Here is a 26,093-nt window from a genome sequence, read left to right as displayed (position 1 = left end):
AAAAGACCAGAACATAAGAACACATTACTTACTAGAGGGGAAGGTAGCAATGGGTTAAAAACCTTACATTTCATTAGTCCCCAAGTTTCTTTATTTAAAAAAATGAATATTACGGCTTATCTTCTAATGAAATCATGCTTTTGTTGGCAGAATATATGCTAAAACTTGAATGATAGAGAAGATTAGCATGATACCTGCACAAGTCAGTTTGGGGATGAAGAGAAGTCTCCACAGTACAGTAAAAACATTGACATACTGGAGGAAATCCAGCAGCAGGCCACTAGACTGGTCAGGGGGCTGGAGCACAGGCATATGAGGAGGTGCTTAGAGAGAATTCAATTCAACTTGGAGAAGAGGAGGCTCGGAGAACACTTGACTGCGGAAACTACCTGTCCTTAGGCTACAGATAAGACAGAGTCAGATTCTCCTGTATGTGTCAAATGATAGGCAATGGACTTAAGATGTAGCATGGGAAACTCGAATTAAGTATAAGAAAAATATTTTATTATGAAGATGGTCCAATACTGGAATAGCGAATATGGGTTTTCCATCTTTGAGGGTGTAAAGGGCTTGAATAGCCTGAGCTATCTGATCCAGCTGGACCTCTTTGGAGCAGGGGGATGGACTAGATGACCCCCAGAGGATCCTTCTAATGTAAATTCCATAATTCTGAGACTCAGCCTTCTATGTTCAAAGAGATGATGTTTTCAGATGTTCATCACCTTAAAGCAAGATGCAGGAAAGATCCTTGTCAGAGACACAACCTGCCCAGGCTGATTAAAAAATGTCATGTCATTTTTGTGAACAGTGTTTATATTCTATGCTGTGGTTGTCATATGAGAAAAATAATACTTCTTATGTGTATATCCTGCAAGACATTGCTCTCTTGGGCCCTTGATTCTGTCTGTTATACCTCTGTGCCTTGCTCTCAGACCTTAACTTGCACAAACAGTAATCTTTATCCTACTGCTAACTCCTGAAGGATTAAAAAGGTTTCTATAGGTAGTAGCCTGTATAATTTTAGGATAATCAAGGTCCAGATACGCATAATTTGTTTACTCCTCCTTTTCTTTTTTTTTCTCAAAGGAAATATGTATCTTCATCCAGCGTTTTGCCTGTCTCCTAAATTACAATTACAAACAATAGTTTAAAAAGGGTTCGGTTTTTCACCTGTATGTATGCACATGCACATGTTCACATCTATACATATACACACATACCAGAGAGATGAAGTCTTGTTTATTTATTTACATCTCATGCTTTCACAGAAAGCCATACTTTCTGCATGTGCAATGCAGTGACTCAGCAGTGGTCCCATCCTTTGCTGCGCTGGCCCAGCATGTCTTAGGAGACTTCCAGGATGCATTCGCAATGGGAGATAGAGAAATTATACAGGACTAGAGTGCCTGCTCCACAGGGGCAGTCCTTACAGTCCTGCCTGTTGCATGGGTGGCTTTGCTCTGTATACTAGGGACTGCCCTATCCCACTAGAAATACTTCTGTGTGGCAGAAGTACCAGAATGTGAGAGGATATGGAGGTCATACAGCTGCCTTCTCTTAGGGCTAGCTTTTGGGTTCACTTTGCAAGAAAGAGATTAATACTGAGAAGTAAAGAAGTTAGAAGTCTGAAGTTCTTTTAGCTCTGCCACAGATTCACTTTCCAGTCCTCAGTAGGCTACTTCATATACCACATCTCAGCTCCAGCATATATAAGAGGGGCAATTATAGCAACACCACAGCAAAAGCTGTGGGACTTCATATCTACAGTGGTCTTTTCACAAAAATATAAATTCCTTTCTCTAACCCTTTAAACTAAAATATGCAGAAGCTGGCAATACTGCCCCGTTTCTCTGCTGTCCGGGGGCAAGGAGTATCCTCAGTGGCAGAATGTTCAGTCTATGATCTATGATCTCAGTCGAGCAAAATTTACCAGTTTAATGAGACACTGCAGGTTACTGAACCATTTCATTGCTTTGGCTCCTCAGAAGTGTCTAGGCATTGATTACAATCATATAGTGTAAATAAATCAGGTTTGTAACTCCTCGTGTGTTTGAACTCTGATGCTGGCATTCCCATGCCATACCGTGTTAGACATTCAGACAACTGTGCTGATCACATATTTCCTCTTACTTTAATAGGCCTTTCAGGAATGAACAAGCATTCCCTTGTATACTACTATGGTTCCCATCACTTGATGGTCACACTTAATTAAGCACTATTTTAGTAGAGAGCTGGTTACACTTCATTTCATTAAGTGATTTCATGATCACCAGTGGTACACTGACAGCTCTGTTAGCTGAAGCTATGTGAATAGGGGCAGCAGAGACAACAGTAACATTTTGCAGCACTTCCTCATCAGTGATTTTTCAGGCACTACCCTTGCAGAGCACAGCTACATTTCCATTAGCATTTAGATTTTTGGCTCAAGGCTATCTGATCCTTGAGGTATGATAGACCATGTCATATTACCAGTACCTTTGGTAATGCTGGTCCCTGAATCCTTAAAGTCATCATTTTTATAAAAAGTAGATACAAATAATTTCTTAATCTGTCTTCCCTCCTTTAGGTTTTTCTGTTCATAGTCAGCAAATAAATGTGATTAAAGGACAAAATCCCATTTAAAAAATGTAAGAAGGAATCAGTTGTGAAACAAATGTTGAAAGGTTCTCCAGTGTGATAAACCAGGCTGTTTGAAAACACTGGGCAATTAACTCTAAAGTATGTGAGTATCACATGACAGGAAAAACACAACCAATGTTACATGATGGACATTGCAGGATACCTGTAAAACCATACATTAAAGCTGCATGCTAGAAAAAGTTTCCCACAACAGTTTATGTTCGGTCATAGGGATATGTAATACCTAGATGATGTAGGGTTTCTAATGTGCAGGCAATTTTCCTAATTGAATTGGGAATTTTGCACAACTGTACTTCAATCCTAGATCTAAAGCTCAGTCTGCCTGTGCTTTAAGAAACATTTCAGTTTAAGAGGGAGAGAATTGTTAAGAAAACATCATCATAATGGAGAGTGAGATAAAAGATATAGATATGTAGTGAAGGCCAAAAATAATGCCAAATACTTGAATTTTGTTGTGAAGCCCTTTGTCACTGAAGTTTGGGTTAAAAAATTGTGAAAATTTATAAACTGTATCTTATATAAAATAGCATATTTGCTCTATCCAGCTTTTAGTTCAAAATATATGAAGAAATAGCAGAATATTTACCATACACTAAAGCAGACAAAAAGAATCTTGTACTTGGGCACAAGTATCTTGTGCCCAAGAGTCAAATTATATGACTACATGTTACTGTGATTCCTTAGAGGCCTGTTCTATATAAAGATCATGAGAATGACATACTAATGAAAAAATTCCTACCAATTTCATCCGTTTTCACTTTCCTATATTAGTGTATTATCCTGTATAAGGCTATTATCATTTGTGATGAATTTTTCACTGGAGTCCAGAATATAAAGGAGTGGCTTCTTTCAGTCCTGGGAGGAATTCTTTTATGTGTGTCTTCACAAACACATATACATTACAAAAAAAAAAAAAAAACCCAAAATAAACTAACCAAACAAAGATACCCTCATCTAGCAATGAAACTAGATACTTAATGTATGGAAAAATGCAGTATGCCATGCCCCACCCAGTTCCCAACAGAGTTATGAGAACTTCCATGTAAATTGTGTGAACTTTTGCTTAGAAATTACACTTGTACTAAAATGAAAAAAAAAAAAAAAAAAAAAGGCAAACTTGCTATGATTTTTACAACTGGGCAGCCTAAAATATTCTTATAAAAAGTTTATATTCCTGCAACATCTTTCTCACATATACTCTTCATAGTACCTGTGGTGGATTCACATCACTGTTCCAAATTTAATGGCAGAGTAAATGATATGCCAAGCATTGACGTGACCAGTTCAAAGCTGTGTAACAAGTTACTGTTATCCTGGCTATCTCAAGCTCTCATGCTCTGCAAACAACACCCCAACTACAATTTGTACTGAGTCATTTAGCCACAGACATGGTAAGCAAAAAAAAATTACATTACTCAAGTCTTAGAAAGGTGATACTTTGTGTACTCAATAAATCAAGGAAAAGGAAATCAGAAATGGGCTTTGAACCAAAAATGCAAATTCATGGCAAGGTTACTCAGATTTTAGACTCCCAGAGTCATACAGAACAAGCTCAGCTGGAAGATACCCACAAGGATCATCGAGTCCAATCCCCAGTCCTGCACAGCACCATCCCCAAGGGTCATACCATGTTCCCGAGAGTAGATTTGCTTATCAAGAGAAGAGATTCTCACTGCCTTAAGAGGAAATCACCAAGGGTTTCTAGATAATTCTGCTATCACACAAACCCTAATTCCTTCAAGAAGAATTTGGCATTTTCCAGGTAGGTGAGTGAGGCATGGTTCAATAGTGACAATGACCATGCTAGTGATGAGCAAAAGATTACGAACTGTAACGGGATCTAAATAAACATCCGTGTCCATATCTCTTAGATGGATGATTTGCAGAGCATTTCTTATCCTGCATATGACATATTTTAAATGATCATTTAAAGAGTCTGTCTCATGTGACTTTGAGCATTTCTGGGCTGGCAGTTGTATGTATTGACTGGACTCTTCAATTTTAAAGTGCCGTGCTTTCTCTGTGGTGCTACAAAAACAACATTATTAATATTAAAGACAAATTCCTAAAGGGAAAACTAGACAACATCCAACAAATCTTTGAATTATAGGAGAGTCAGAGCTGCATGATTCAAATACCAGAAATTCACTTTCAGGAATTTTGGCAAGTTTTTATAACCAATAAATTATTACTAGTTTTCCTTGGTATTCATTATAACATTAATAGTGGTGGATTCCTTCATACGTGTTTTGTTTTAATGTAGGAATGTGCGAATCCTTCTGGTATTTGGCAGAACAAAATCAAACATCAAAATCATTGGAGGAAATCTAAAACATTTTTCTTTCTAATAGGCAGATACTCAGAGATTGAAGATTTAGTCTTCACTGAAAGGCATTGCCAGCATAGCGGCTGCTGATTGTTATGGTCTTTTTCAAGAGACATAGACACAGCATGACAAAAGCATTCTTGACATCCATCTTTCACATTTTATATGTCTTCCATAAACATGTGAATTCCCATGTTGTCTCACAAGCATTTAAATTTGTGAATTTTGCAGTCACCAAGCAGCTGAAGGGACATAGCTCTGGGGCTACAATCTCTCATGTCAAGATACTACACCTTTTAAGCATGTCTTCTCTGGAAGGAATCTGGTGGAAAAGCTCTGATTATGTATTCCTGAAGAAGAACATGTGCTCCAAAACAAGTGACAAAGCCTAAGTCATGCATAGTCCTGAATCCAGGGGCTGCTCACATCAGGGCATCAGGGCTCTGTGGTGCCAGCTGGAGCCTGAGCCTCTCTTCCAGCAGGAAGGGCATCAAGTCCTTCCTGCTGATCACTCCAAACATTTGGTTCTGCAGGTTCTACAGCATCCAATAAGAACATGGATTCTCCCCCTGCTGCACATCCTCAATTATACCTAAAGCATCAGGAAATACCATAGTAAAATAACCACTTTATTTTTTGGTAAACCATAAGGTTCAATTTAAATAAATTGTGATGACTGGAATGCACTCAAATTTCACAGACTGGAAAAGCAAAGTTGAGGTCCACTTTCTAAGTCTAAGACTTTTCTGATCTAAGATTTGCTTGAAAATAGTCAGTGACCCCAATGTTTATTAAGTTTTAAATTTTTTTATTGCTGCTATCTCATTACACAGCCATTTATGACAGCCTGTAATATTTTGTAGTACACGCTTATAAAAATCAATTCATGTAGAAACACAGTCTGGAAGGAAGAGAAAGAATCACATAGTTGTGAGAAGTGGGCTTACCAGTACTAAACTCTGGTGACTGAAAACTATGAAGGCATTAATGGTTTCTTGATAGGAACAGAGTTAAAGATCATTTTATTGTCAACCAAGCTGGTCTTTATAGAGTATGTAGTTGTTCACTAAGACTTTATTTTTCCCATAATTCTACAGTGTTATTCCTGTGACCTGGCCAGTTCTGCCAAAGAAGGTGTATTGTGCTTCTCAATGCTATGCTTGCCCAGAAAGAGGAAGCGTGAAACAAAGACATGATAAAACAACATAAATAAATGCACAGCATAGAAGGGCACATCTCTTCTCCTTCTCTCATTTAAAGAACAGACCAGGCATCCAAAGACATGAGGAAGAAAACAAATCAAAAGTAAAGAGGTTTCCTCTTCCTTTACCACATGTAGTTTTGCTGTAGAAATCGCTGCTGCAGGAAATCATTGCACCTAGGAAATCAAAATGGCTATTTGCACGGATATCAGAAACAGAGCTTTTGTGAGTGATAACAAGTTGTTGAAACGGAGAGTAGACTTTGTTGCTTCAGGGTTCGCATCAATATGAAATGCAATCGAATTCCATAGGTTTCCCATAATAAAAAAAGTTTTGTGGCCCACAGGCGCAAGCACTGGGCTGGGCCTCAGTTTGAGCTGGCTTCTACTTCCATGTATGACCTACTCTTGAACTTTGGAAAGCCATGTGTCCTCTCTCCACCTCATTTCCCCCATCTATTAAAAGAAAACTCTCAAACGAAACTAGATAGTGCATATTAGGAGCATTGCAGGTTTTGTAAATTTTCTCTCCTTCTAGCTATTCTCAAAGCAAGGTATTTAGACCAGATGGATCTCAAATGAAGTCTCATCATCTTTACACATGAATTAACAGGAGCAGATTTTATATCTTTTTAAAGAAAACCCAACTGAATTAGGCCTCTGACCTGGATTTCTCAGTGTCACCCATCTCAGTTTCAATGACTGGAAATTCACTGAGGCAGAAACTGCATTTATTTTGTTTATAATATATTTATTTTAGGCCTTACTCTGTATACTAAACTTATTATTGCTTTTGGACCCAGTATTTTAGTACAGTATTTAGGAAATAAATGTGGCAATGTCATAGGAGGCATTAAAAAAAAAGGAAAGGGAAAAGAAATATAGTTTTATTTATAAGTTGATGTATAGGCACTGTACGGTAATGGAGTTTAAATCTCAAAAGTGTTGCTTTATATTTGCTTTATAGGACTATAAGAGCCAAATAATGACATTTAAATGATCTATTCCATTAACATTGTATCATTTTGTCAATCTGGAATGTATTTTAATCAAAAGCCCCCTTGAAATGGTCTCCTTTGTTGTATTTTCTTTTTGGCTCATTTTATCAACATCTGTTATGTTTATACAATATGAATTAAAACTTCGGAATGCTGTTTGTACTCAGCTACTTTTGTTGAGAATGCAACGTCCCAGGATTGGCAGTGTTTATGTAAATCAGTGCAGCTGACACAGCCATCATAAACAAATGAGAAAATATAACAAACATATTGTTCATGGAGGAAATGTTTGTTTTTAGAGTTGGCTTCAGCCTTACCAGATTGATGAAGAGTTGCTGATACCAGGGATCTGTAGTGTAGCGATTTAGCAGCATGGTTGGGTGCAACAGACTGGGCAGCTTCTCCACTGTTATCTGGAAAAGGCAAGAATGCATTTCTCTTTCCTTCTGTGCAGCAAATTAGAGGTTCAAAAGACTCCCAGTTTGACTCCTAACAAAAGACTTCTAGCAGAGCTACACCAGCAGAACTTGTCCAAACTTTATAAATTCTTTTGCCAGTAAGACTCAAATTAGCAATTGAAATTAGAGCACTCTTCAGTTACAAATTTTTGTTTTCCTTTACTGTAACTGTATCTCTGTTTAGACAATGTCAATTGCATTGGCTTAGGGGTGAGGTTTTTCATGCTGCTAAAATTCACACACTAAGTGGTAATTACGTGCTAGCATAGTGCAGAAATGTGCAACAAAACTGGTATCAGCCATCAGCTGAGCTTCAGACATTTTCCATAGGAATATCTATTTGTGTACTGGCACCTCATCATACATAACTGCCCTGCTCCTTAACATTATTTTGCCAGCCACATTCCCATGTGCAGACCAAGCTTCAGTAACACATGATGACTTTCCAGCTGGGCCTGTATAAATTCCTAAAACTACAATACTAGTCTTGCCTTAGAAACTCATGATTTTCTTCCACTACGCTTAACGTTTACTATTCCTAAAAATCCTTTGGTCATCTGTCAAGGGGAAGAATGCTACATGCTTTTCAAGTTTGAAAGCTTTTATAAACACTAATCATTCAGAGAGGTGCTATCCCATAGCAAATTAAATATTATAACAATTCTGCTATCCATAGAGAAGTTGAGAAAGAGAAGACTGCTATGGCCTATCTGAGTAAAGGATTTCTTTACCAGCAGTCTTGCACAATTTCCAGACTCTTAGTGGCATTATAGTTTATGAGCTATGTCCCTGTAAGGTCTCTAGTCATCCTTAAATTTAAGTTGAACCTGATCACTTCTTTATCTCAACCACATATGTTACATAATCTCTTCTTTCATGGACTACTCATCCTAAATCACCCAAATATACTTTTTAAACCGGGAAAGAACTGAAAGGAAAGAGGTTACCTTCTCATAGGAGAGAGGATGAGATGGGGACAAAGACTCATAATTTGTCTCCAGTTCAGAGATGTGTCTTTTCTCCAGCAGTATGCACAGCCTTAACCCGAAGTTAGAGCAGATGATTACATTCATTGTAATGGGCAAATTTTAAACAGCAAGTACACAATGCTTTAGCATCAGAGATATGATGACACCACAAGTCCTATGTGTAGGCTTGGGTTCTTGAAATAAGAAGGACATCAAACTATTAGAGTGTGTCCAGGGGAAGGCAACCAGTATGGTAAAAGGCCTCAAGGACAAGGGCAGTGGCTGAGGCTGCTTGTTTTGTTCAGCTTGGAGAAAAGGCTGAGGGGTGGACCCATCATAGTCTACAACTTCCCCAAGGACAGCAGTGGAGTGGGAGGTGCTAATCTGCTTTCTGGTGACCAGCAGTGGGATGCAAGGAAATGGAAAGGAGCTGCATCAGGAGTGTTACTTATGGGTCCCTTCCAACTGGAGTTATTCTTTGATTCTAAAGTATTACTGGGCTGACCACACATTTGGCTTTCCTAAACATCCATTAGCAATAGCAGCATCACACAGATGTTTGCCCATTTAGGTTTGGCATATTAGATTAAAAGACATCCCCTATCCTACATGTTCTTGACCTCTCCTTGACCTTGTCCTTAGCAGGACCAGCTCATGAAGTGTGTAGTTTGCACCCAACAAGACAATACCTGTAATAAGCAAACACAATTATCTAGATGCAAGTAGGTAGACTGTTGTTGCTTCCCTCATCCTTCTTAAGTAACATCTACATTAAAATAAGATCTGCCAAGATATTATGTCCTGTTTTAAATCATCAGTGAAAGCTTCGCTCACAGTACTGCACTCTAGAGTTCATTAAGACATCCAATATTATTGCTGACTTAGTAATGTTAAAATGAGTATTTTTATAAATTAATTTATAATTTCAAACCTTTCTTCAGAGTTCTACCTTTCTGCATTACACAGATAAGACCTTGACAAGCAAAATACATAAAGTTGTAGTTTTTATCTTAGTATTTGTTTGCTACACTCACACGTACACACACACTCCATTCATACTATCCGCTTCTCAACTTTTAACTTATATTTTGATAACAGATACCTTGGGGGCCACCACAGATCTTTTTGGTTTGTAGCATACTTGACATCGTGCTAGCCCTATTCTGTGATTACAGCTAGGAGCTAGGAGTTAATACAGTAGTACAAAGTTGTGCAACACACTGCTAAATTATGTGCCTGATGAACTCAGAGGAGAGCAGACACCTAATCTTCATTAGGGCATCAGAAAAAATATAAACAACATACCAAGTGGCTTTTGTGACTGGAACACCAAGTATAAGCTGGAATTTTTTAACTGAGTATTTCTGTGTCCAAAAATATTGTTTTATTCAAACCAAAACATGTTATAGGGATTTACTAGTTTTAACATAAATGTCTCCTAGGAAAGATTAGTTTGCTTCAAGGTGTTATTAGCAGTCCACAGCAGAGGGCTTACACTGAGGTCTTTTGCCATTTTAATGATTCCATGACTTTATGATTCTAAGCAAACATGCCTGCCTGATCCAAAAGATCCTAGGGACTGGATATGGAAGAACTAGGTTCAAGTCCTTTATTATGAAATGCCATTTAAAGGAAGATATGCTGTGAGAATCTACCTCTGCATTTTTGTACAGACCTGGAGCACACATTTGAAGAAAACTATTCTATCACTTACACCTCCCACAAGTTAACATTAGAGAGAAGACCCCTTTCTCCTGCAATGGTCAATTGTTTCACTATGTAGTCTTGAAATCTGCATTTTTTTTCAATGGCTTTTGTCTCTCATCTAAGATTATCAAAGGGATTTTTACAAATAAGTGTGCCTATGTGAGTATAACTTGTGGAAAAGCATCCGTTCTGAAGGAAATTAGTGGCACAGCCAGAAATATTAGGAGTCTGTCACCTGCTCCCACCTTTAAAGCACATCCTGTTCACAGGACAAAGAATGAATTGGGTATTCATAACTATTGAAACTTCATTTGTCTCAATTTAATGTCTGACTGGCTTTGGTTTTAATAAAATCTCTTTCAGATTACTAAGGTAAGTGCAACACTGCAGCAGAGCTAATGGCTGAGCAAACACTTGCCCTGGGCTCACATCTCCCCTCCAGGGAAAGTCACTGATCTTCCCTAGGCCTCCTACCACATGCATGCCATCTCCTGGACATGTAGCATAGAAAGTAATGGACTTGGTTTTGAGGACAATTATGAGAAGACACTAATAAGGCATGCTACAACAGGCAAGACCTATTCCATTCAGACTACATTTGGAGGAGGAAATGGAGAAAAACACAATATATTCAGAATATATTCAGTGCAGCAGAGGGTATAGAGAAGAAACTAATCCAGTCTTTTCCTATGAATTACCTTTTGTGCATTACACACTTCATTCTGCAAAACTCTCTAAAGGTTCACATTCTACAGTCTTTCACAAAAAAGGTCTGTAATCATTCTAAGAGACATAAATATACAGATCTAAATTCTGCTCCGAGATCACCATGCACAGCTCCAACAAGTCTACTTCAAGAAAGATCACTGGGCCGGGAATACTCCCAAGACTTTAATCCTAACATATATAGACAGCAAGCGTGAAAGTTATGATCCACCCTGATCCTCAGCCAGACTCTCTTTGCTCAGGTCCAAAACAGTGTTCAGGTCTGTAGTCCAGACTTCGCCATTTTCCACTTGAACATGATGCTGGAATTAAGAAAACAGTAACATTCACCATGAGTTGAAAGAGCAGAAACATTTGCTCATCACCAGTGGTTTGTTGGCTGGTTTTGGCAGCTTGCAATTTGCTCAGCACCGCTCTTAACTAAACCCAGCAGGGAGTCACTTAACAAAACTTCTAAAAGTGTGAGAGAAATTTGGATAGTCAAGAAAAAAGCACACACAAACACAATGAAGGAAATAGTTGGAACATTTCTGATAAGAATCCAAGCCTATTAAAAACTGCCATATTCTGGAGAAAAATGAGCATACATTATTTCACTTGGACTTCCAGAAGTCAGGCTTCAGAGGTATAACAACATCATTCTTTGATGTTACATACAACATCCTTCCTATCACATCATCAAGCCTTAGAAAGCAGACCAAACATGTTTCTTGCACTATTTTGTGAGGTTTAACAGGAAGTGCTAAGATTCAGACTTGGACTCTGCAATTGTTCATTTGCTCTTTATTTATTTAAGAAGGAAAAAAAACTCTTAAGTAGGGAATCTCATTTCAAAGATACCCTGGCAAGGCATTGCAGTAGTTTCATATGCTCTATCTGTTATAAAGCATGTATCATGAAGATACACCTAATTAAGATAACGCATTATTATTCCAATATCCACATGTCAGTTTTGGCATGGAAGTCAGGAATGAAAAGTATCTGACAGCTGATTGTGTCACTCTTCTTGTCAAAATGGCCAATTATCTGAGGAAACTACAAATTCTAAATATTGGGTGAGTGACATAAAAGGAACTACAGCTCCAAAGTAGCTGCAGATGAACAGAAGGAACATTAAAAGGTGATGCAACTGGCAAAAGCATTCAGGGCTGGATGGAATGGATAAAATAGCTGCACAAAGGGACAAGGGGAGGAGGGAGGATTAAAGAACATGAAGCATCATGTTTTCATTTACTTTATGAAGTTTTAGGCTTATTTCTCCTGCATTAATCCACCAAAAGTACCTGGGGTTTGGGGTGTTTTTTAACCTGATTTTATCTGTTGTTTTGGCCAATACCCAATGCAGTCATTTGCCTGACTTGAAATAGTGTTGTGCTTTTTTAAACTGGTAAACAGAGTATTCTGCATATGGTGAGCTAGACAGTAGATAAGGACTAGGTCATCATGTATCAGGAACTGTTTTAAATCAACCAAGTCTTCATCTTACACAATAAAATCTCAGGGTTACAGGGTTGTTTCAGGTTAGGCAGGCTAAATCATTATTGTTTACTTAATATTTCGTTCTTCAAATGAAGAGGGAGCAGGAGCATTGCATGAATTTTTGGCATCCTACCTAAAAGATTATAAAAAGGTCACTATAAAGTACTAGGCTGAGGTTTTTCAGAGCAAAGATCAAATTCTGTCTATGCTACAGCTTTTCAAAGGACACTGAGCAAATATTTAACCTCTGTACCTCAGTTTTCAAATCTATAGTACAGGGATTTCTTATATGTCAAGGCTATGATTTGAAGTTAATACTCATTACTTAAGTTGCCAGTTGTCAGGTTTTATAGGCAACATCATCAGGGTGAATGAGTAGACAGCAAGCCCACAGCCTCAACGTGAAAATGCAAAGGCAACTGTTAATAAATTGTAAATGCAAACTTCATTTTTCAGACCTGCAGAAAGGCCAGATTTTAGAAATGTGTGAAGGCTTAAAATCAGATTTGTATTTCTCTACGAGCTGGCTTGCTGCTAGGCAGACTTTGAATTTCAGAGGAGCCTACCACACATTTAAACGGCAGGACAAGCATGTGATCAATCTTTCCATTCACACATCAGTTTTCCCCATGCCTATATTTGATTTTGACATTTAACAACACTCTGCACTTGCCTAAAAGCCACCCACATGCTGCAGTGTGGCTGCATACGTTTTTAATTTGGCTTTTTGGGTTAGCACACAGTCTCTGCAACACTCCAGTTTTCCCTGCAAAGGGCTCCATCACAAAGTCCTACACCACCTGCACAATTATTTCCAAGGCCAAACAGGCCTACCTATTTTAAAAGTATCATATAATGTTGTTCTTTGGAAGAAACTTTTCACACTTTGGATATGAAATAAAACCACTGCCACAGACTCTATAAACCTTCCTCCATCTGTGTTATTCATGAGCTACAGTGCCCCAGGACCCTGACAATGCATGGGAGGATCGCAACATCCTTTTGTTGAAAGTACTGAAGTACATTTATTTAAATAGGCAAAATTACTGTATAGTGTATCATTGAAATTAACTAGAGCAGCTCTTCAAAAGCAGGAGGCTGGACAGTAAAAACAATCAATGTGCTGACAGACTCTAACATGAAAACCAAGTAATCACAAATGCACTTTGATATTGCCATCAGATATTGCTGTCAGCTCCCTCGTCTGCACACCTAAAAATATTTCTCAAGTATTTACTGTGCTTCCTTTCCCCTTTTTTCTTCTTTGCTGGCTGAGTTCATATGAAGCCTTCAAACCACTGCCAAAGGTGTTTCTAGCTTTGATCAGGCCTGATAGAATCACCATTGCCCAGAACGTACAGCAAAGGCACAGTGGAAAGGAAGGGGGGAAGTTGACCATGATCCTCTGACAAGAAACAAAACCCCATTTTTATCTCCATTTATTGCATGAACTTAGCAAACTTCTACATTTGATTGAGTAATTTTGCATTCTTGTGATCTAAACTTAGCAATCTCGCCAAAACAGTGCCAGAAGGAAAAGGCTCTCCAACAATCTTTCAAACCCGTATCAGTTATTTTGAAAGTGCCAGCAGCAAGGCTGTCACAATATTAAGGTAGATATCACTAGTTCTGTAATTAATTTATGAATTAAATGTTTCACGTCTCCATTCATCTTTAACTTTCCTTTCTCTAAGCTGTTGCACCACATCTCTACTGAAGGCAAGTACCTCTTTTCTTGCTAATAAGAATAAAAGTATTACCTTATTAAAACAGTGTGTGAGGACTCTCTGAACACATGTGCATGCACAAGTCTTGAGAGCAGTGTTTCATTAGTCCCAGCTGGGAGTGCAGATTAAAGAAAAATGCCAGAAACCATACCTACAGTCTGACATATCTATGATATGTTGCAATGCCTGATATGTTCTGTGGGAAAGGAGATCTATATGCTATACTCAGTTTCACTGAAGTGCTTGGCAGAAAGCATTCCTGACTCACAACAGTGTCTGTTCACTGGACTGGCCAGAGGGGAGTCATACCTAATAAACTGCCATAAAATACACATACACACACCACTTTGGATCATTGATTTCACTGCTAAAGGATGTTACTGTGTATTACAGCTTTAAGTTTTCAACTTTGTCATATTTTCTAAACTCTGATCTCTTCAATTTACTTTCAGTTATGTGACATTCCCCTTTAGCAGAGCAAAAGCATGCATTAGCTAAACAATGTGGTTTGGATTTAGCGTTCCCATGCATCATTGTGAAAATGTTTGTCTCAGCAATAGTGTCATTATTGTTACTGGGAACAGCTGCTCTACTATGTCTTCTGATTGAGGAGAGCGGAGTATCTCCCTTCCCATACCACCTCACAAACCAGGAATAAAAAGTAGGACCATTGAGTAGAAGCAGTTCATGAGCACACGCTGTTCTATACCTGGCTGCCTCCTACCACAAAGGAAGCAGAAAGTGCAGAAGCGCAGCAAAGAACAGCAGCAAAATAAATATTGCCAACAGAAATGAAGTTTGGCTCCCTCCTCTGGCAGTTCTTCTGGATCTGGACCGGGGACTAACCTGAGGCAGAAACCCTCCTCACTCAGGTGCAGCTTTCTGGCATCTCAGCTCCATTAGACATGACGTCCTCTGAGCGAGATTTGGAGCAGGGAGTTTGCTGCTGATCAAGCGGATGTTTAATATCTCCCCTGAGTTTTTGAAGTGGAAAGATGTAACTCTCAGCATCCTTGCCAGCGCTCCCAGCCCCATTGAAGTCAGCTTCCACGTCCAGATCTACGAGAGCACTGGAGTCCCGCCGGGTTCGCTGGGAGCATCCCAGCGGCAATGCCGTGCTCTGCAGGCCTGCGCAGCTTGGCCCAGGCCAGCTGGACATTTTTAAAGAAAGCTTACAAAACACATTTGTGTGATTGCACAGAGCAGCAGGCTTTAACTCACCTTTCAGAACAAGACCTTCCGAGGTAATTAAGTTTTATTTTAAGATGGATTGAATTCGGTTTCCAGGGTATTACACCTTTTGAAATGTCTTTGGATAGGAAGCCGTGTTTTTGGTCAGTAGGGGTTTTTGCAAGACCAGCATCTAGTAACATTTTAGCTACATGAAGACCACAGCTTTTGGATGTATTTTATCTTTTGAAAGGATCTTAGATTCCCAACTTTGTCCTGAAAATTAAGTACTGTGAACACTTCATTTGTATAAAACTAACTTAAGTAAGGCAATCACATAGTCAATACACTCTTGCCTAGCATATCCATAATGTACAATCATAAAATCATATAATGATTTGGATTGCAAGGGATCTTAAAGGTAATCTAGTTCCAACCCTGCACAGGCATGAACATCCCCCATAGACCAAGGTGGTCAAAGACCCATCCAACCTGGCCTTAAATGCTTCCAGGGGTGGGGCATCCAACTGTGATGAAACAGTTTGAACAAACTTGGTAAAGTACAAAGATTTTTGACAATGTTACCTTCAATGTTTTATTTAAATTTTTTTTTGGCTTCAAAGTACCTAATTCAATCAGCCACAAATGCTGACGTTCCAGTAAACTTGATGGGTGAGAAGAAATGGGGATTCCTAGGTGCAAAAATACACAGAAAAATGCAGACACAATGCCAAGAATGTCACGTCCCCTACAGAAGTAGCATAAAACGAAGTTTTACCCATTTCTGCTTAGACAGGTATAGTTTGTACAGTCTGCTTACCATCAGAGAAATCGTGGTTTCTGCATAATTACTTTATCCCAGTCAAATTAAATCAAGCAAAAAAAAAAAATTTCCTTCAGCTAAAAGATAGACAAACAGAATGCAGAGTAATGGCTAACAGCTGTGTAGGTAAGAGTACAGAGGCAAGCACAGGGAATCCAGCCCTCAGCCTGACAGGAGAAGAGGTACGTATGGTACAGATCTGAGAGCCTCAGGCATGAACAAAATGGCTTATTTGTTATGGTAAAATTCCCAAACAGGCTACTCAGTGGTATTTGTCAACCTCGTATTTTCTCCAGGAAAATTGTCTCGCAGCTGTGTTCAAAACAGAAATTAAGATTGCTGGGCAGTATTTCAGCTTTTGACTCTTCACTATTTTTCCTCAAAGGACATAGAGGGGACAGCTCCTGGTCTAACAAGACACCAGCATGCGCCTGCTTTACTTCAATGGACACCAGGAGGATTTAACCACAGTACAGAAAAACTGCTCCCTAATTTTCCTTGGCAAAAGTGAAGGTAAAGGCAAAAAAGGCCACCAACATCAGAACAGTCCCTGGGAGGAACATGGTATTCATCAGTCACAAATATGCAGGAAACCTATATAAAGCAGGGAATAAACAGCATCCTAGAAAAGTGTAGCATGGTAGAGCATGCTCTAGGTAGAGAGCACATTGTCATCCATTACACATGCCTGTAGAGGGAAGTAATCAGAGGATGCAAAGCATGGCAGCAAAGGTGTTGCTACTGACCATGGAATATCATCACCATCCATGTTATATCCCAGAAATGTCCACAGACAGCGAAAAGAAATTCATTACCTACAGCTTTTCTCCTCAAATCCTCCATGTCTTCTGGTTTTACTGTACTTTACATTATGAAGAGGTTTATTAACCTCTGGCAAAAAAGATGGAGCAGCAAAACACAAGTGGTGATATGTCTAATCTCTTCATCATGTCAAAGAACCACTTCATTGCCCCACAATGGCCCTCCACCAGTACATTGTAACATGTGGAAATGAAAAAATAGCTCTTTTTTCAGATTTGGTCTCACAGAAATTAGGCAGAAGCATAACTCTATATTTTCCCACTGGAGGAGGATCTGGAGCCACAATCTAGAGCAGCCAAGACAAAAGAGAGCCAAGGGACCTCCCAACAACTCCTCAATATGTATTTACCACCTCATGCTGTTTATTTGGCAGAAACAGCCTGAGAAGGAAGGCACTCGTCCTATCCTCAGGTCACTCTGAAGAATGAATTCCACCTAGCCTGGAGGGCATGTCATTGAGGGCATGACATTTATAGCTCTCAGTGGACTCAGGGCTAACACATCCATAACAGCTCAGCTCAGCTGCAGTCACTGGGGGGGCAACAGGGGAGGCATTTCAGCTGCAGTGCAAAAGAATAGCCTGTTTTGTTCTGATGTGCAAGTATCATCACTACTGTGGGAGAAATGAAGGGGGCCAGCCAGTTCCTCAACCCTCTGTGCTGCACACAATAAATCGATCAACCCCATCAATGCGTCAAATTCACCATCAAGTTCTGTGCATGCCTGGGAAACCCTTGCAGAGTATAGTCTGAGGAACATGTAGCCACACATTCCTAAAACTGAACTCTGCAAGGGTTTCCCAGGCATGCACAGAGCTCTGACTGTGGCAAAGTGTCAAATGTATTACTCTAAGGAGATCTTTGTTTTGGAAACTTGCTTCTCAGCTACAGCTTGCTTCCTCTTTAATAATTTTAAAGCCAAGAAATTTTCTTTAGTAGTTACTTTTGTTTTTATTTTCTACTTGCTCAGCTGGGGAAGATAACAGTTTCAGATTTAGGTCACCCATGGAAAAATGTGTTTGGTGATCTCATCTTGATCTCCAGTGGGTAACCATCCAGATCACAATGAGTAGGAGAAAGATCTAGCCCTGCTAGGCAGATCTGGAAGATATGGGGGAGAGGAGGAGGCACATTTGTGTTTTTCTTTAATAAAATTGTAATATCTACATGTTTTCTACAGGCCAACACTAAGATGCATTTGTAGGCCCATGCAAATTCCAGCCAACATCCCTTGGCCACCATTCTTGCTCTTGTAGGAGCTGGCATTGACCTTTTTTCTTCAAAGGGTCAGAATCACTCATATGTATTATGAAACATAATAACACTTCATCTGTATACAGCAACTCGCATTGCTACAGTTTCCAAGTGTGGCCAGGTACTGAATAACTTTTACATTTGGACCAAATTTACAGTGTTTCATCCATGCTTATTTCATGAGAAAAAAATGGTACAAAAAACATAAATGAGAAACATTATTAAAAAATTATGAGCTGTCACTGCCTTCATGCAAGCTTAGCAGATTATTTGTTTCTTTCCCTTCATTAACTTGTTATTCCATTCTTTTTAACCTAATAACAACATTTTTGTTCAAGAGAGGAGAAAACCTAACAACCATATTTGAGAATCAATAATTACATCCAGGGCATCTCTCAACAAAAACATCATGGCAAGTATTTTTTACATCTTCCCCAAGCAACCTTTTTAAGATATGTCATGCAAGTCACACATCCTCCACTTTAACATTATTGATGTATGTGGTGTGTAAATAACTTACCATTTTTCTGCTGTGGTCATGTCATGTCCATATCGGATTTCCGTGGGTCTCATAGGGGTAAGAGGTTGAACAGCACCCTTCTCTTTTAAGGAGTTCACAGCATTTGCCATCTTGGTCTTAAGAGTTATGTGCTGCAAGAGCTGTAATTTTATGAGTAAAATGTAAAACCTAAATCCTAAATGCTTCTGGTCGTGAATACACGAATTCCATTACCCATCACAGTACTGGAGATTTGTTTCAGAGGATGACTGCAGAGCATTCCCTTCCCAGTGTTGGTGAGAACAGCAGAACAGCAAAGTCACCTGTGGTCCCCTACGGGAAGAAGACATTCCAAATTCATCGTGAAAGTCCTCAAGCCACTGGGCATACACTGGAGCAAGAAGGGGTGTTGTCAGAGCACCCCAGAACACAGTTCTTGCTCCCAGACAATCTCTCTGTATGTGTTTCACTGGAGTGAGGTACCAACTAGCCAGAAAAGCTATTTGATTCTTCTTTGTCAACCATTTATAATATTATCTCGGTTTTATTCAAAACAGTCTAACAGCAGTTAATTTATGCTGAAAGTCACATGGAAATAAACTTCTTCCTTCATCCCTTTGAAAAGGTTCCAAAAGAATATATCACCAAAGAGCTCTGAGGATTGAGAAAACCACAACCCTACCAGAATTTTCAGGGAACATCAGCTTTTCTCTACAGGTACCTCTCTTTGGAGTGTCCTAGTATAAGCCTTCCTTTCCACTTTTTTGCTTCCTCCAACACCAGTTTGCTCTGCATTATAAAATGCAGAGTACTTACAGTACAGAGTATGTACAGCACAACAGTATTTACATGAACTCTGCATATGCCTCAGCAGCCTGGGCCTGTAAAGTGAATTTTAAAGGAACTTAGGCTGTAGCTGTTGCTAGAGTGCTTTCTAGTTTTATTGCTGTGAACAGCTGAGAACTAAAAAAGCACAATAATTTAAGTTCTATAATATCTTCAGACTGGTACACACTGCAGACTACCACTCAGAAAGTTAGGTTTTAGGGCCTTAGCACATTTTGTATTAATTATGTTTATGATAACATCACTGTGAGGAAACAGATATATGTGTCATACACAAGTATATAATACTGCACTTATTGATGTCATTACTCCTCCAGGCCACTGAAACCCAAATAATTCCCACTGTACAATTCTCATTACAAGAAGATATTTGTTTTCCTAAAAGGCTTATACAAACTGCTTCACTTGTCACTGAAACAAGTTTGAATTTTTTATTAAATATTCACTCAGCTGCTGGTAGTTATCCTTGAAAATTTGTTATAAAGTAGGCAAATGGACAAGTCCTAATTAAATCTCCACCAATGATGCACAGATAGTTTTTTCCACAATCCCCATTGACAGAAAAAAATATTTTTATCCTTCTTTGCTCACAGGTAGTTCCAAGTGCTATGCAGTTAAGTGGATAAAATAATAACTCTGTACAAGAAAATATGTAGAATACTGCAGCCATTCAGGATAAAAGAAACCAGGAAAATTATGAAAAATTATAATATTACAAAACAAAATTGGTCATCTGTTTTTATTACATGTGTCCAGTTTTATTGTTGTTGGAAGCAGAATTCATAGGGTTTTGCATACTGCATATGTGAACTGCAATGCAGTAGGAGGTGCATATGCATCTTCTCCTTTACTCTAGGATATTCAAAGTGGAAATTAAGTCACTGCCTCTCCCACTCATGACCCACCACTCAAAGGACAGTCTTAATATCTCTTCCTAAAAGGATGAATTCACTCTTGCTGTCATGTGAAATACAGTACCACAAATACTTCATTTATCAGAGATTTTATATGCCTTTTGAGAGTGCCCCATATGGCAAAAAATCCTTTAGTCTGATTCTTGTTTACCCTAGCATGTTACTTCCAGTGACTTTGTTGCTTATCTTGTCTGTAATATGATTTATGTTAACTCATTTCCTGTAAAAGCATACGCTAATAAAATGAAAAAAAAAAAAGTGAAGAAAGAGCAGGCCAGCTTTGAATTGGCATGGGAAATGTCATGAGTAACTGGATTCAAATACTTTTAAATTACTGTTTCAGTGAACCTTTAAGGCTCCGAAGGGCATTTTTCCCTTTTTCTGCTGTTCCTATAAGATCATTTCATTGTTGCTGTTTCCATAAATTCCTGATGCAATAGATGACCTTGTGGTAGAAATGACCTGGGTCCTTTCTTTAAAGGACACCTGCTCTTCGTGTTAAAGAAAGTAAGAACAAGTTTCATATACATATCAAATAATCTTCACAAACAGATGCTTAAAGAAATAAAAAAAATCATCTTATAAATATCCAGACACATCGCATTATATCAATTTGATAGCATTTTTACCTTTTAATAGTTCCCTGGAACACCTCTGCATGTTCTGGCTTGGGCCTGCAAACGACTGGGAAGCGACCAAGGCTTAAGGCTTGTATTTGCAAGAAGTCAAGCCAAGGAGGCAATATTTTCCTTCAGGTGGAGGGTTCTGACGCCAGGCTCCATGACAGTCCCTGGCAGAGAACAATTCCAGGTTCAACCTGAAAGACACAAAGCAGATGGCCAAAGGATTACTTAGTAAACAGGAAATGGCATGCTGCACCACGTTAGCATTTGACGAGTTTATAATGTGTTAGTAAATTACTTCAAGATGGAAATCAATCTGCTTTATTTGCAAATGTAAAAAAAAATGTAATTACCCAATAAAAGTGCTTATCAAGCATTGCCTTGGTTTGTGTGAGATACGTGATAAACTCTACCATATGCATGACTTGGTCATCCTAGGCAGGATGTCTTAAGACCCACTTATCAATTTGCATGACTTTTCATGGTAAAAAAAGGTTTTTAATCTGAGCTGAAATCCTCTGGAATTCTGGATGATATCAAGTAGATTAAAGTTAAGCACTTTGGAGAAATTCATTCTTACGCTTATCATTGCAATAGGGCTGTTTTTTTTGCAGCGGTAGCAGCTAGAAACATTGCTCTTTCAAAGATAGTTCACAAATCATATATAGATTCTTCCAGTCTTTTCTAATAATTTTCAGGTTCCAGGCAAAGTTTCAGGAAATATGAACATACAAAATTGAAAAGCATGTGTACCCCCTAGTTCACTGGTTGGGTGAAATGGAAAATAAAGATACTTTCTGCAAAATTTAAGAGTAATTTCTATGGAATTATATAAGCCAGAATCTTACAACTGAAATCAATGAACTGATCTAGTTATAAGCTTGTTTCATAGTTTCTATTAAAAAAAAAAAAAAAAAACCAAAAAACATTAATTATTCTGACTATCATCTGGACACACCATAAGCCAGAACCTCCTGGTCAGAAACAGGCTGACGCAAACCACAGACAGAGACAACTGGAGCATACATTTGCCCACATCCTGTTTTACCATGGTACCTTTCATCCCTGTGGTTAAAGTAACTCTTTCCATATGTTATTAGTTATTGTCCTCCCTCCTGACAGACACAAGGCTGTTTTTTCAAGCCAGTTATTCTGATGGTTTGTTATATGACCACCTGTCTAAGAGTAAATGAGCTGAGAAGACAATGCACTTCATACATGGCACCTACAAAGCTAAAGTAAGTTTCTTCTTCTACACTGGGATGAATTTAAATTAATCCCCCAAAATATAGTCTTATGTGCATCAAAACACATAACCATCCCCAATTATATGAAACAGACTGCAGGCAATATAAATTTGGAACATCATCTTATTACAGAGACATATTTCAAGGGACCAACACCAATTTATAGAAAAAATTAACCTCTCAGAACTGCATTTTGTTTCTGAATTAAAATGAGAAGTAATTTATCTTGCAAATCAAAGTGGCTCAGTGCAGAATAAACAAAATTTTTAAATCCCCAAGAGATGTGGGTTTTTTTATTCTTAAGCTCATTGAGTTATACCAATTAATGAAGTACAAGTGGTGAAACTCAAAGGGAACCATAGATGCTGACAAACTGCTGTCAGAATTGTGCCAGTGTGGCTGCTTGTTGTGTAAAACACTCTAGCAAAGGAATTTCATTGTTCCTAAATGAGTAGATTCCTGCTTATCTTCTGCCTCTTTTCCATAGACCAGATAAAAATCTGTATTTGCGTGCCTTAAGCTTTGTCTGGGAATATGATAGATCTAGCACAATGAACAAAATGTGAAAACATGATTAATGATAACAGCTACTTCCCGAATCATGTGCACTATGTATAAACACCAAACAGTTTCTAAATAACAGTAATGTGAATACTGTTTCAACTGAGCAATTTCTAGAGTGTATTTCTTAGCAGAGTGTAGACTTTCAGTCTTCACAACTTCACAGTTTTTCTCTGTTGCACGGAAAGCAAATATTACACATTATCACAGAAACCAATGAAATATCATTCTGTTTTGTCAAATCAACCACATATAAAAATGTGAGGGATATCTTATTATATGCTTCTGTGATCTTGGTTTTGTCTGGGATTATGAAGTGTGTGTATTGCCTACATCCACTACATACCTTGCATTATCATCAGTGAGCTTTTGCAGAGGTAAGAACACACTAAGGACTGTGCTGATTCACTGCTCATCATCAGTGACATTTCTTTCATAAAGTTTTCTGTCTGTTGGTCTAAAGAGTTACTTTACTTTGGGAGTGTAGGAAACAAGAAGGCAAAATAGTTGTTTTATGACAAGGCATCTTTAAAAAGAATTGGCTAAAGAAAACCTTTACCAATATATTGCTTCTCAGGTAAACACCAAGCCAAAATGTAATTGCACCTGTAGGATCATAAGAATCAGGGATTGTTCAAGTCAGAAGGGATCTCAGCAGTTCTCTGGACCAGCCTCCTGCTGAAGGTGGACTCCACCATGAGCTCAAATGATGTGTATTTCTCCTGCCAGGTCTTAAGGACTTCCATAGCATGAAGGCTATGCAGCCACCTCGAGCAGCCTGTGCCACTACCCCACTTTCCTCATGGTGAGAAGGTATTTCCTCATAACCAGTACAAACATCTAATTTCAACTTGTGCCATTTTTCCTTGTCCTCCATGCCCTGTTGTGGAGACCATGGCTCCACATCCCCAGTGGCTCCCCATAACTATGGGGGTGAGGAGGAGGGGACACACTGTTAGGGGCCTCCAAAGCCACCTCATCTCCAGGATGAGCAAGCCCCAGTTGTGCAGCCTCACAGCATGAGCAGTCCAGCCCTGACCGTTCTACTTTGTCAACATCTGCAGTTCTGGTGAAAGCACACTCCACTGTCTCCTCCAAGTCATTTATGGAAATGTAAAATAGGCCAGTTCTAGTGAACAGTTCCAGTTCTAGACCCTGCAGTGCTTCCCTTGTTAGGCCTCCAGACAGTGCGTGTCCCATTCATCAGCACCCTCTAAGGCAAACCACCTCACCAGGTATTTTACCATCTGGTTGTTCAGCTTCTAGACTGAACACGGTGGATACAAGAATATGGTGCAAAACAGTGTCAAAACCCTTGCTAACCTTCACAACCACAGGCTTGCCCAAATGCCTCCCAAAGGACACTTTGCTCAGCTGGTCAGTGCCACTGCTGCTGCATATTTGTGTTGATGCAACAAAGGCCTGGGTTTTAAATGCAATTTCAAGCAAGGACATTTTATTTACCACGCTGAAAATGCCTTTTTATGGAATAATGAAGGGACTTACATTTGGATTTTATCAACTAGGCCTGTCTTACTTTAATAGATTTACCCCAAAGAGAGACACAGAGCTGCAGCCACACTACAAAAATAGATCCAGTGTAAATTTTTCTTTTATAGGACATGTGAGAACATTTTCTCCCAAGACATAATTCACTATAGTAGCATAATGTGTTAAAGTACTAAGGCTATTTCACCAAAGTTATGATATCCAAAGTTTCAGGTTACTTTCAAGACCACATCCATGGGACTGGATATAACATGAAATGAAGACTATCTGCCTTATGATCTAACAAAAAAAGTCATTTGGTAAGAAGCCAATATTCCTGAATGGCAAACTGTCTTGAAATGATTCATGAAAATGTAGTTCAGACCCTGTTGCTATTAAATCTAATGGAAGTTTTCCCGCTGAAATAAATTGTTAAGGATCTAACAATAACAGATCTAATCATAACATGGAGGTTTCCTTAGACAACCTGCAGTACAAGAGAACTTCTCTTCAAATAGATTTATTCCATATTTTATGTAAGTTTCAAATTATTAAAAGGACTTAAAGGTGGGTGGGAGAGAAGCATAATCCTAATTCAAACACACGACAAGGATTAAGGTGCATGAGAGCACAGGCAACGCTGCTTGCTTGGATTTATTCACAGACTTTCCTTCATCTGTTTTAGGCTGTTTCTCCCCTTTTTTTCTTTCTGCACTGAGAATGTTTACCCACTGACTCGCCACAGGCCATCCTGCTCAGGACAGTCCTAGGTTTTATTTGGGCTTCTTGTAAACCACTGTTTTACTGCCCCGACTGACCACTGCATCTTGTATAAATAGTTCTCAGGAGGATGTTTTGGGGATTGCTTAATTAATACTTGTGGTGGGTTTTTTTTGTCTGAGTATGGTCAGAAGTTTGAGCAGTTAAGAGGACAGGCTCATCAACTCAAGGGAACTTCTCAGGTTGGAGGATGTTAAAATTACTTACCTGTGTTATGAACATTGGCAAGTATTAGAGTTATTCTGTTCTAGTCTCCACTATTCATGCATTTTCTGAGGCTAGAAAGTTCTTTTTTTAAAAAATACATTTCATTTTGCTGGAAAAACAGAATATTCATCCCAGTATTGAACAAGCCACACTGCTATGATGACCTGTAGCTGGTACTACTTTATAAATACAGTTTATTTATTTATATTAGCTTTCTTATTATCTATCACCACTGAGGTTACCCCATTGTGAACAAACTCACAACATCACAGGAAATTGCATACATTTAAATACAAATTGTTTTTTTCCTTGCCTTAAAAGTCATAAAAAAGATTTCTGCATACTTGTCATAGGCCCACGAATTTTCTTTTCAACAAGACATTTAGTGAAAACAAACTATGAAAATGCTTATCTAAAAATTACATGCCAATATGGATCTCACTATGTAACAGAATAATACATATGTACTGCAAAAATGTTAATCATGTGCAAATGACTGAATTCAGTAGTTTTGCAAGTAAGCTGTGTGAAAAATAAAGGGTTTTTTAGCATGTTCATAGAATGCCATTGAGATCAATAAAGGGAAACAGAAAAGCCTATAAGAGCTCCTTACATTGGAAAAGAACGGAA

General features: G+C 38.7%; 1 pseudogene; it reads right to left on the bottom strand.

Annotated features, from left to right (window-relative positions):
• Nucleotides 1-5,354: 5,354 nt before the first annotated feature.
• Nucleotides 5,355-26,093, bottom strand: part of LOC115493569 (chloride channel protein B-like) — a 77,124-nt pseudogene continuing 56,385 nt past the window's right edge.

This window comes from Taeniopygia guttata, chromosome 2 (genome assembly GCF_048771995.1).
Source record: "Taeniopygia guttata chromosome 2, bTaeGut7.mat, whole genome shotgun sequence".
In the NCBI taxonomy this organism is placed as follows: Eukaryota; Metazoa; Chordata; class Aves; order Passeriformes; family Estrildidae; genus Taeniopygia; species Taeniopygia guttata.
This window is presented reverse-complemented; position numbering and strand designations above follow the sequence as displayed.